General features: G+C 44.3%; 1 long non-coding RNA gene across 1 annotated transcript; it reads right to left on the minus strand.

Annotated features, from left to right (window-relative positions):
• Positions 1–424: 424 nt before the first annotated feature.
• LOC109311906 lies at positions 425–11,613 on the minus strand. Its single transcript, XR_002101655.1, has 3 exons — positions 11,499–11,613; positions 8,661–8,663; positions 425–436 (listed from the first exon to the last, which is right to left on the minus strand). It is a non-coding gene; the product is annotated as an uncharacterized LOC109311906 (long non-coding RNA).
• Between the last annotated feature and the right edge of the window lie 700 nt (positions 11,614–12,313).

The following is a 12,313-nucleotide window of genomic DNA, read 5'->3' on the forward strand; positions in this document are numbered from 1 at the left end:
ATGTAGGGCCATGCTGTGTGGCCTATAGAGTTCCCCATAGGTCTGAAATTTGGCTACAGGGGAGTGGCAATTAATGCTGCCACCACACTTCCACCACCATTGATGCACAAGTATCCTGCTAGAAACAACTCCTCCCATCCCCTGTAGTGTTCTCCTATAATATAATAATTTCAAAGGATTCCCCCTACTTGCTATTCTATAATACCCTAAATTGGGCTATTTCATTAGGTTTAGCTTTAAGTGACTAGTAGGTTATAGGAAGAATGAGATACATTGTAAAAGAAAAAAATAAATCAAGGGCAAATTTCAAAACTAGTTATCTGTTAAATATGTAGGTTTGGTAAATAGAATTTTTTTGACACAATTTTAAGTGTAAGAACAAACGCACAGAACAACACAGTGATTAAGTGACTGAAGCCATGAAGTTCTGTACTGGCTTGACCAGCTTAACTTGTTCACAAGTAATTAGTCTTTTACACTATTATCATCTCATTAATGAGAAGGTATATTCAAGATATTTTTCATATTGCTCAGGATAGAAATATGCAGACAAGTTGCCTGGCTCAGTCTGGAGCCAAAAGTTGTCATAAAATTATAAGAATTCATAATAAAAACTCTACTATTGCTAGTATATTTTAACTCCACTATATCCATATGTTAGGCCAAAATGCAGAACCACTGCATTTTTGTTACAAGACATTTAATGTAATGTTTTGAAAACTGAAATTAAGCAGCCTACATTATATCTGAGAATACTACTTTCAGCATGTATTTTGCATATTCTTAAAGTGACTTTAACTGGCAAAATAATTTTAAAGTCATAGTTATGTCTTGAATCAAAAGACAAATGCTCAAACTGAAAAAGCCCACACTGATATTTTTTTCTCTCTCTCCATTTTAATCTCGGTGAAGTTTTAATAGCCACTTTTTGAAAGGTATATTCCCATGTCTAGATTCATAAATTGTATTTACTTAAACTGATATCTTTGAAAAAAGCCTTTTCTAAATCTTTATATTTCCAGTGTGAAACTGGAGTAGTTTTCCTAGTTTTTTACATTTTTAGACTGCTGAATCTTAGATATGAAATTAAAATCCTTTATTTTCATGCATATTAGTATGATTCCCATTAAATTACAGATAATTGTATTTCAGATCCTACTGAATCATTTTCCTGGGGCTGGACAGTTCTTTGATTTTCTTTAACAAAGATCAGGGTTTTACCAAGGCTTAGTATGGGTCAGAATTCATTGGGGTGGTAGGTGGATCCATACAAGGATCTTCATGCTAGGAAGAGACAGGTTCCTTCCCAGGAAGACGGGATTCACCTGATGAAGAGAGGGAAGAGCATCTTTGCAGACAGGCTTGTTAATCTAGTGTCGAGGGCTTTAAACTAGGTTTGCCAGGGAATGGAGATCAAAACCGTGAGATAAGTGGCAAAGTAGGGGGAGGAAGCACAAGATGGGGAAATGGGGAGGAAGCACAAGCAGGAGAGGACAACAGGAGAGACCTTCTCATTCTTCCTCAGAAAGCAGGGCAATTGGCCAGTTTCCTCAGATGTCTGTACACAAATGCACAGAGCCTGGGAAACAAGCAGGAGCAATTGGAAGTCCTTGCACAGTCCCAGAACTGCAACGTGATTGGAATTACAGAGGCTTGGTGGGATGGCTTGCACTGTCATGGATGGGTATAACTTATACAGGAAGGACAAGTAGGGGAGAGAGGTCGAGGAGTTGTGCGTTACTGGCTGGATCAGCAGGGTCAGAGTGTAGTAGTCAATAGCTCAATGTCTAACTGGCAGCCACTATCAAATGGGGCCAGTCCTGGGGCCAGTGTTGTCCAGTATCTTCATCAGTGATCTGGAAGATAGGATGGAGTGCACTCTCAGCAAGTTTGCAGCTGACACCAAGCTTAGGACAGTAGTAGATACACTGGAGGGTAGAGCTAGGATTCAGAGAGACCTCAACATACTGGAAGATTGGAACAAAAAAAATCTCACAAGGTTCAATAAGGAGAAGTGCAAAGTCCTGCACTTAGGCTGAAATAGTCCCATGCACCAGTACAGTCTGGGACTGACTGGCTAAGAACCAGCTCTGCCAAAAAGGACCTGGGGTTACAGTGGATAATAAAGCTGAATATGAGCCAACAGTGTGCCCTTGTTCCAAGAAGGCTAACAGCATACTGGGCTGCGTTGGTAGGAGTGTTGCTAGTAGTTTGAAGGAAGTAATTCTTCCCCTCTATTTGTCAATACCCCCCTCCTCTACCCTGCTTCTTCCTCTGTCTTACTGTCAGAGCAGGGACAGAAGCTGCAGAGGGCAGGTGCATGGGGGGCAAGAGGCTGGGTCTGACTCTGGCACCAACCTAGACGCAAGGCTAGAGTCAGAGCCACATCAGCTGCTGGCCTCTCCCCCCCTCCCCCCTCCCCAATCTTGCTTTGTACAGGAGAATCTTTTTCATTTGAAGTGCAAGGGACCAAAAATACTGACTTTGAAATGAACATACCCATAATAATTTGCAAATATGCAAATTACTGTGGGTACCTACAGAATGAGTTCATCCAGTATTGATGCATTTTAGATTTTTTGCAAACTACTGCAAGTTTCAACACAGGTTCTTCATAAACACATTTAGAGCAGACCTTTGTATCTACTTATACATGGTACAAACTGTATGTGACAGGGGACGCTCTCCTGAGGTCAGGTCTTATGTTGGCCTGCCTGTCTGTTGCTACAGGGCAATCTGTCCAGTCTTAGCTGCCATGACTTTACCTGGAGTCCTGTGGGCCAGGGAAGCTGTAGCCACGGCACTTTTTAGCTTCAGACTAGTATGATGGAAGCACCATGTACTTACCTGGCAGGGGAAGCAGCGTGACCACGTAGGCGAGCTCCGCAGGGTAATTGTCTCTGATATGTCCTCCATAGGAGGTCTATATTGAGCAGATTCTTTTTGGTATTGGGTGGTGGAACCGGAGCGTGCTCCATCCACTCCATGCATTGACCTGGTATTACAGTGCTTCCAGGACCGGTGCAAAAAAAACAGAAAAAAAAAAAAAGACTTTACTCTTCCTACAAACAGATAGTAAATATGGGAGACTGTCCATTACATGTCCCAGTGCCGGGGAGCACTGTCTGTGGCTCCGACCTTCTCTACATTGCAGCCCATGCCTCACACAGGACATCCAGGTTAACGTTACTCTTGGTCTGAGATCGGAGCAAACTGAGTCCAAAGTTGGGCTCTACACACATGCACATTCACACCACCTCCCCTCTCACAGGAGGCCTCTTCCACTCCACCCCTCTCTCACTGGGGCCTCTGGCATACTGCCTGTTACTGGGCCACATTGCACTGCCCTGCTCCTCCCTGAACAGCCTCTCTTGGGCCAACAGGCTTTGCTACTTTCATACTGGCCTTGCCACACACAACCGGACTCTGGAGGCCTTGGGGGAGGGAAGCAGGGCAGCAGGGAACAGCAGAGCCATGTGAAGAAGCTGCTAGCTACTGTTCCCTGCCACCCAGCTTCCCCCCCTGGGGCCTCTGGTGGGTGCGACCTGGCGTGGCAGGCAGTAGCAGGGCCATGTGGGGATCTCCTTGTTGGCCCAGGACTTCTTTTACCAGAGACCCCCAAGAATTGACACAGCCCCTCATCTGATTTGGTATCAAGTGAACTTATTAGTAACCCCTAGGCTTATTACAAGACAATTATCCTTGTAATACAACTGGGCAAGTGGTTCCTTAGATGTTACAACAGTGACCTTTGGTGGTACCAGCCCAGATCCTCTGCTGGGTGTGTGGGATTTTAGTTTCTGGATTCTTTGTTACTCAAAGCAAGAATTCCAAGGCTGCTCCTGTCTCCCCAGGGTGACAACACAAATGCACACTGTATCTTTGTTTGGCCACTACTTTTGTAACTTTCTCATCTCAAACCGTCCAATCCTTATAAGGCACTCTGTACAATTTAACTGCTTATTTCTGGGAAGGCCTAAAGTTATGCTAAGAGCCTAAGCATAACTCAGCTTGCCCTCTGCACTCCTCACTACTGCTGGCCCCTGCTTGACCGCTGCCCGGGTGATGCACCTCCCTCAAAGCAATGGCAGGTGCAGGAGGAGGCAGCAAGGGGTAAGCAGTGACAAGGAGATCCCCACTCAGACCCGCTGTCCCCAGCCATGCTGGGTCATGCCTGCCAGGCCCTGGAGGCCCCAGGGGAGGGCAGCAGGGCAGGAGCTTGAGCCCCCAGCCTAGTCTCTAGAAAAAGGTACTAGGCTGCTAAACTGGCCCAGAACAAGCGAACGAAAAACAAGTGAACAAGAACAATGGAATTCCTCCTCCAGTTTCAAATGCATATGATTGTGGTGCTGGAGAGCTAAGTGACGTTTTTCCTGGAATAGAGTTTATTAATAGGAAAATTAACAGTTTTCACTGTGAGCTTCTAGATAAAGTGTAACCGTTGTGTAGTGAAGGTACAATGCAGAGAGGAGACATACAAATACACAATTATGAATTAATTCAATGAGTCATTCAATGAGCTTTAGTTAAAGGACCCCCCATGGTCATTTTGAAACATGGAATACTGAATACATGAGACCCTGTGGTGGTTAAGAGTGGCTCCCAAGAACTACTCAAATTAAAAATTCCCCCCTCTCCCTGCCACAGAGCACATGTATAAAGTGCCTAAGTGTTTCATTGGCCTGAAGCCATATTACCTGGTATCATTTGCATGCATGAACAAAGAAGCAGTCACTAGCCTGGCTTACACTTAGATGGAAAAACTGTAAGGAAAACCCTGATGATGAAGGAAGTAGCTTTGGTGACTCAGTAGCTAATACTCTTCTCTTCTATGTCATCACTGAACCAATTATTCTGTCATGACACTCGCTGATGTAGTACTAATAGAGGAAGCATCATCAGATAGCATGTACAACTGAGATGCTGACACGTGTGGTTATTAAAAGATCACAGGACAGTTTTTCACAGCAAGGTTTTAACCCTGGAATCTCTAGTCAATTCCACATACAAATCTGAGGAGGCATGGGTCTCCCCTGCCGTCCAAGAGTGTGAATGGCAGCAGGTAGCTGCCTCGCCTGAGCCTGCAGCAGGGGGAGAGCTGGAGCAGGGGCCTGTGGACCTGGATCCATAACTCTGGCAGCTGGGGGACCCCTCTGGCAGGGCTGGGGGAGCAGGCGCTGTGGGAGGGAGTTGAGGGGCATCAGCGAGGCTGTGGGGGCTGTGGGTGGGCAGTGAGGGGCACGAAAAGGGCCAGGGAGGCTTTGGGAGCGGCTTTAATTTTAATCACAGGTTTTGTGGGTTTTAGCAAAGAATTTATGATTTTTTAGCAGAGAACTTTGTATTTTTTATCAGGGAAAACCAGGATCCTTGGTTATGAGACCTGAGAGATGGCGATGCTATAGCTACAGGCTGGGGTTTGGCTAGGAAAAAAGGCATGATAGGAGCTAGACCAGGGGCAGGCAATTTTTTTTGGGCAGAGGGCCGCTTACCAAGTTGTGACAAGCTGTCGAGGGCCGCGTGGGTAGCCTCATGCCTTGACAGGTGCCCCGCCCCTTGGTCGCCATTTTCGGACTGACCCAGGGGTGCAGGGGTCTGTGGAGCTGGGCTGGGCTGCACCATCAGGGAGAGTGGGGAGCTGGCCGGGCTCCATAGAGGCCAAGCTAGTCGGGACCCTGTACCCCTGCTGCCCTGCTCTGGGCCCTGCTGGTGTTGACCCTGTGACATGGGTGAGGGCCCTGCTCCTGCACCTGCTCACTCCCAGTGCTCCCCAGCCCAAGGCCCTGACACCCTGCTCGCTGATAGGGAAGGAGCTGGTGCTAAGCACGTGGGAAAAGCGGCCCCTCCACATGGCCAGTGCTCCCTGCTGCAACCACTTGCAGCTCATGCAGGGCTGTCCTGGGCAGGCATAGGCAGCCGCACGGGGGCTGCGAATGGCTGCAGCATGGGGCACCAGCCATGAGGCGGGCAAGGGGCCGCTTTTCCTGTGCTCTGCACCAGCTTGTAACCTGCCTCCGCTGCCAGCCTGGGCCCCACACCGACTCCGGGCTCACCCATTGGGGCTGTGCCGCAGCAGGAGCAGCTGCGCCCCCCCCCCCACTTGCTGCACATGAGCTTTGGGTGGGCAGCAGCAGCCAATACTGCCCGGCTCGGCAAGCAGGGGGACTGCAGCTGCTTCTGCTGAGGCACAACCCTAATGGGCAAGCCCAGAGCCAGCGCGGGGCCCAGGCTGACAGCAGGGGTGGGTTACAAGCTGGTGCAGAGCACAGGAAATGTGGCCCCTTGCCTGCCCCGTGGCCAGCGCCCCTGCATGGGGCTGCCAGTGCCTGCTCAGGGCTGCCCTGCACGGGCTGCGAGCGGCTGCAGCAGGGAGCACCGGCCACAGGGTGGGGGAGGGGCTGCTTTTTCCCCTGCCCTCTCCCCCTCCTTACCTAAGTTTCCCACAGCCACATGGTCCCAGGCTGGAAGCCCCAGCAGGAGCTCTCCAGGGCTTCCCCTGGGTCCTACTGCCCTTGGTTCCTGTCATCTTTGACAGAAACCAAGAACAGATAAATTTCAATTTTCTAAATTTTTTTAGGGGCCCCATGGGCTGGATAGAATGGCCTTGTGGGTCGATGCTGCCCATGGGCTGTATTTTGCCCACCCCTGGGCTAGACATATATGGGATAAGGGGAAATAGGTGTTAACAGACAAGCTTGGAAGGCAACAGGAAATAATGCAGTATTAAGAAACAAGTATCCAGGTCCCTGGGTTACCAAGAATTTGGGGAAGAGAGAATTATTGGATAATGTACAAAAGTTCTGTATTTTTGTTAGTCTTATTTGTCAAAGTTCTGGAAGCTGATGGAAGTTCTGATAACTTATTGTTCATTTCCTCTTAGTTGATGTAGTTTTGTAATGTAAGCTCATGGAAGCATGCTTTAAGTTTCAGTACTTTACTGTTTTGTTGGCCTGTAGTTGATGTAGCTGTTTTTGTAATGCAACATAAGCTGGTGGAAGCAGATTTTTAATTTTTGATATATTCACAATAAAAAAAAAGGGTTCTTATCAATATGTTTGCCCAGTATGAGCCATGTGTTTTATATGCATGCTCAGTGTCGGCTACATTCAATTAACTTCATAGTTGGGTTCCATGGCTGAGCACACAGGGTATTTTACACATGCTGCGGGAGTTGGCGGGGGGTACTGTCACTCTAATTAAAGCACCTGGAGCCCCTCTAATTAAAGTGCCTGGAGCATTTCATTTATCAGTGTCCCTGTGCTTCAAAATGGTGGCGGGGAGCTGTTAGCACCACTGTCTCCCAGATAGTGCTAAGGGATAGTTAAAGCAGAATTAACCCTTAAATGGAATGTGAAATATGAATGGAGACAACTCAGAGTCCTAAAATCAAAGTCTAACTTTATTAGTACAAGTATTCTTCTAGCAGTTTCTGTATTCAAAGAGAGAAAAACATTCAGTACAATAATCTCACTCAATCCCAGATGTTACTTTGCTCAACAGAAAAGACAGCCACTCATTTTCTGGAAGCAAAGGGTATGTCGTGCCCTGGGATGTTGAAGGCTGAATTTATGATGATTCTGATGACACGTAACTTTCTTGCTGCCCCCTTTTATGCTTTTCTTCAACTTCACTCCTTCAATGACTCTTTGCTTTCAGTTGGTCTCTCTGTGGTCAGCATACTGCCCATCTTTTATCCTGTCAGCATATTCCTTTGTTTAACATACCCATGATAAGCACACCTCTTTTTTTGGACTTTTTCCAGTGTCTTTCTTTGGGCATTGTCTGTTGGTCTCCCTTATCGCTTTTCATTAACATATCCAATCCTTTCATCCCTCTGATTCAGCTGGTTAGTGCCAAGTTCAGTTAATTTGAGCTGGTAAAAAGGCCATTGCTATGTTATGTTAAAAGAACGTCTCACAGTGATAAAAAAAAGAAAAGTTATAATATGATGAGCACTATGAGCTCTACAAAAACAACTCAAGGTCAACTAATAAAAAATAAAAAGTTAATAAGGCTAAACACAACTTAAGTAATGATTAAATAAGGTTAAATATAAACAATACTGTAATTCACCATTCTATAAACAGGTGCAACTTTAAAGCATAAAATATGACAAGCTACCTTAACAGCATTTTATCTAAAGCTTATTGAAAAAGCTTTAGTTAAAGCATCCCTGCAGCCACTTTGAAGCATGGGGACGCTGATACACGAGACGCGGAGGCTGGCTGGAGCGCTGTTATTAGAATGCTCCAGCAGACTCAATTAATCGGGTTGGCTCTGATGTGCTATAAATACTGCTTCTGGCAGAAGTGGCATGACAGCCAATGTATTTAATGAGGTTTTCCTGTATACAGATAAAATACAAGAGGCTTTTTCCCCATGCTGATTGGGAGTGGGGAGGGGGAAACCACATATTATATTTGAGTAAATATAGTATTTGTCTGTTCTTGATTTGGAAATACATTCATCTATAGACAGAGAAAGGTATAGGAAGCAGCACTACTCTGTGCTCCTTAAGAAACATAGGTGTGAGGGGGGCAATCAAAACAAATGTAGAGAAAAAGCAGGCATTAAAGAAACAAGCCTGTTTCTATCACTGACTCTATATCCTTGGTCATTTCATCTCATTGTTTTACTTTATCTATCTGTAAAATTCACCTAACTAACTAGGGTAATTGAAGATTATTATTCATATAGCGTATACATGGCAGTATTATTATTGTTGTTCTGATACACAAGTTGAGAGTAGATTCGTACACTTGTAAATTTAAAGGTAGTGCAGTAAGTGTTAAAAGAACTTCAAAATAAGCTCTTCGTGTGAGTGTCAGCATTTGTAAAATACCTTCAACTGTTGGGATCTGATCCTGCTTGGACATTTTAGGTGCTACTGTAATAAAGCATAAAACCAGAGGTAGTTACTTCACTCTGTAATGTGAAGTAAAAACTGATTTGAGATACCTTGTCACCACTACTGCTAGACTTGAGCAGAGAAAATGAAATCAGGGGCTGGCATAAATGGACTGATGATCACAGATAGGACTTACCTATCACTGAGGGCATCTATGTGTGTAATTAGCATGACACAAACTCCAGCACAGTTTGTGCCGGAGTTTATTGCTCCTGGGCATGTTGTTTGCATGTGCGCCCAGGACCACAACATGTTGAGCCAGGTCGAAGCAGCCCTGACTGGCAAGGGTTCTGTGGGGGTCAGCCTGCCAGCCCAGCGCTGCTCCAACCTGGCTCAACATACTGCCGAGGGGTTGGCTGGGGCACTAGCCAGCAAGCAGCCCCCACACTGAAGTACCCTCATGCCCCAGCCAGCATCTACATGCACACTGCTGTGCACTAAATAACAAGTACTAACAAAGTTACTTTACAAGTACTAACCTATAGCAGCATTATTAGTTTACTGCAACATAATAGGATTGCACATGTAATCTGTGGGACTTTACTGCAGAGCTAGTTAAACAACTCCTCAGTAAATGCCAGGTGTAGATGCACCCACTGGAACATATCTAGATAGATGTTGATGTGCCACCTTGTGGCCAAATTTAATAAATCTCTATGATCAGCAAAAATTGTGAGGGCATAGAGATACACAATGTATTGTAATAACCTCTGGGATAAGAAGACTTTGGATTTTTTGGTTTTCATTTAAACAGAAGGAATGCTGGGGATCCTGAAAAATAGCAGGATTTACTAAGTGGACCTTAAACTTAGGAATAACAGTGTGGAAGAAATCAAACTTCGTGTTGTGGTTGAATCAGAACTGACAGAGCTAGCTTTTCTTTATTTAGGGCTATACTGTGATCACAGGGAGGTTTTCATACAGCAAGGGGAATCACTCACTTGTCTGTTTCAAAGGAATCCTCCCCCTCCCTAAGTTTTCAAACATTTTTATACTTAAGACAGATAAAGAGAAAAAAAATACAACCTTGAAGAAACTAAAACAAGTTACTTAATTGGACATCTGTGCACAGAGTAATAATGCAGAATTTTTTTTATCTCAAAACATATGACTGAAATAAGCAGTATCAGCATTTCTGGTCTGTCTGTTTTTCTAGTCAGGGAGGCCAGAAGTCTGACTAAATTCACTCTTACATTCCTTAATTTTTTTTTTCTTCAACAAGTTAGACATTTATAGCCATTAGCCTTTCAACTTCTAGTTTTTCTTTTGCTTTACTTTCTGCTATTTCAACATACAAATTATATACTTCATTTCTGGTTGATGGGCTATTCCTTATTTGCTTAACAGCACAGTTTAAGCAACATTGAATTATCATAAACACTAGGCATACTCCAATAAAAACAATAAACAATATCAACAAACTATGAATGACGGTAGATCCTAAGGAACTGAAAATAGAGCTAAACGAAGAACTCAAATTCCAACTATCCAACTCATGCAATTTAGCTGCTTCTTTTTGAATAGGTTTACTTAAATCCTGGATTTCTTCTGAATTATCAGGAATATAAGTACAACAGTCTTTACCTATTAAAGCACAGATTCCTCCTTTGCTGGCTAGTATATAATCTAATGCAAGTTGGTTTTGCAATGTCATTTGCCTTATTTCCTTCATTTCTGTATTTATTTTATCAAAACTATTAGCAGTAGCATTAGCAATCTTTTTCAGAGATGCTGCAACTTTCTTTATTCGGACATAGCTAAGCCTGCGCTATAGCTGGGGAACATTATACCCCAAAACCTTTGATTTTTCTGTAATTTCACAAACATTGCAAATTCTTCCTTTAGGTAAGTGAGATTTAATAGTAAAGGCAGGATACGCTGCGGATACATAGCATGTTCCTCTCCAACCGGAGGGAAGACTTTTATAGGCCTTATCTCCGCACACAAAATAGTGACCAGCTAGTGCCGTATATCCACCTGTATTACAGCGTGGGGACATCATCCATTGTGAATAATAGCCTGAAAATTGACCTGCAGGGGAGTAGTTAGATATCCAGAAACTATTAGAAAACCAAACACCATTTATCTTAAATTCTACCTCGCACTTACTGACTCCTACTACAACACGAGATCTATTACAGGTCCAACAGAACTTTCCAGGGTTGGCATAAGCTAATCGTACATATACCGGTTGCAACTTACATTCTGCCAAGTTTCGTTTCCATGAAAATCTGAATAGTAAGGGGCTAACATCTAAGTTGCATTCAAGGGTACTGGTATCATGGGTATTCCTCCGGTAGAATAGATAGGGACATAACTACATATCTAACAATGAGAGACATTTAAATCTATCTCAGTTTGATTAACTAAAGACAAGAACATATTTTCATGAAATGATCTTCTTTGTCAGTGTGGAAATGTAGTTTGTTTTACAGAGTTTCTTATAACTGATGAGTCAAGTTCATATAAGATGGCCCAAAAGGAAATACTGAGAACTACCCAGATCACGACTAACCAACTCCACCTTGGGAACCAGGAACTAGGTAGAGGCCTTTTTCCTGTCCAGAAGGGCATAGTGGTGTCATTGGGGCACATCCTCTTCGCTCTGTAATGGCAAATCCTCTTTGCCAGTAGGCGCTTGGCTCACTACTGGTCTTGAGCTCTCCTGTTGGCAGACGCGAGGCTCACTACCAGTCTGTGAAGGCTGATTACAAAATTGATATGGAGGAGACTGGGTCTAAAGGGGCTGACGTTTTCTTATTGTATGAAGCGTGGATTCATGTCTGACACTTGACACTTCATTGCATTGTTGGTGGTCAGGAGTACCTGTAATGGGCCTTTCCAGCGAGGTTCCAGCAATGACTTTCGTTGATGGACTTTTACATGGACCCAATCTCCAGGCAGGATAGAATGGCATGGCTCATCTGTTTCTTTGGGGAGAGCTGCTTGTACCTGTGAATGAAAATCCTTAACACACTGCATTAGTGCCTTACAATAGTCCAGAATAGTATCATCAAGTGAATGTATATCACAAAAGTGGGAGGCAACAGGTGGTGAGGCGGGAAGCCTCATGGGTTTTCCCATTAGAATTTCATGTGGGCTAAGCCCAATCTTTCAGTTGGCAGTAGATCTCATAAGGGCTATGGGAAGTGCATTTGGCCATTTTAGGTGAGTCTCAGCACAAATTTTGGCCAGTTTATTTTTCAGAATGCCATTTTGGCGTTCCACTTGGCCCAAGGCCTGTGGATGGTATGGGCAATGAAAGTTCTGTTGGATCTGCAGGACTTTGCAGACTTCTTTCATTATCTGTCCAGTAAAATGAGTTCCTCTATCAGAGTTTAGGGATAAAGGAATACCAAACCTTGGAATAAAGTCTCTGAGCAACTTTTTGCTTACAGTGATGGTGTC

The sequence above is a fragment of the Crocodylus porosus genome, unplaced genomic scaffold (genome assembly GCF_001723895.1).
Source record: "Crocodylus porosus isolate Cpor-Errol unplaced genomic scaffold, CroPor_comp1, whole genome shotgun sequence".
Taxonomy (NCBI): Eukaryota; Metazoa; Chordata; order Crocodylia; family Crocodylidae; genus Crocodylus; species Crocodylus porosus.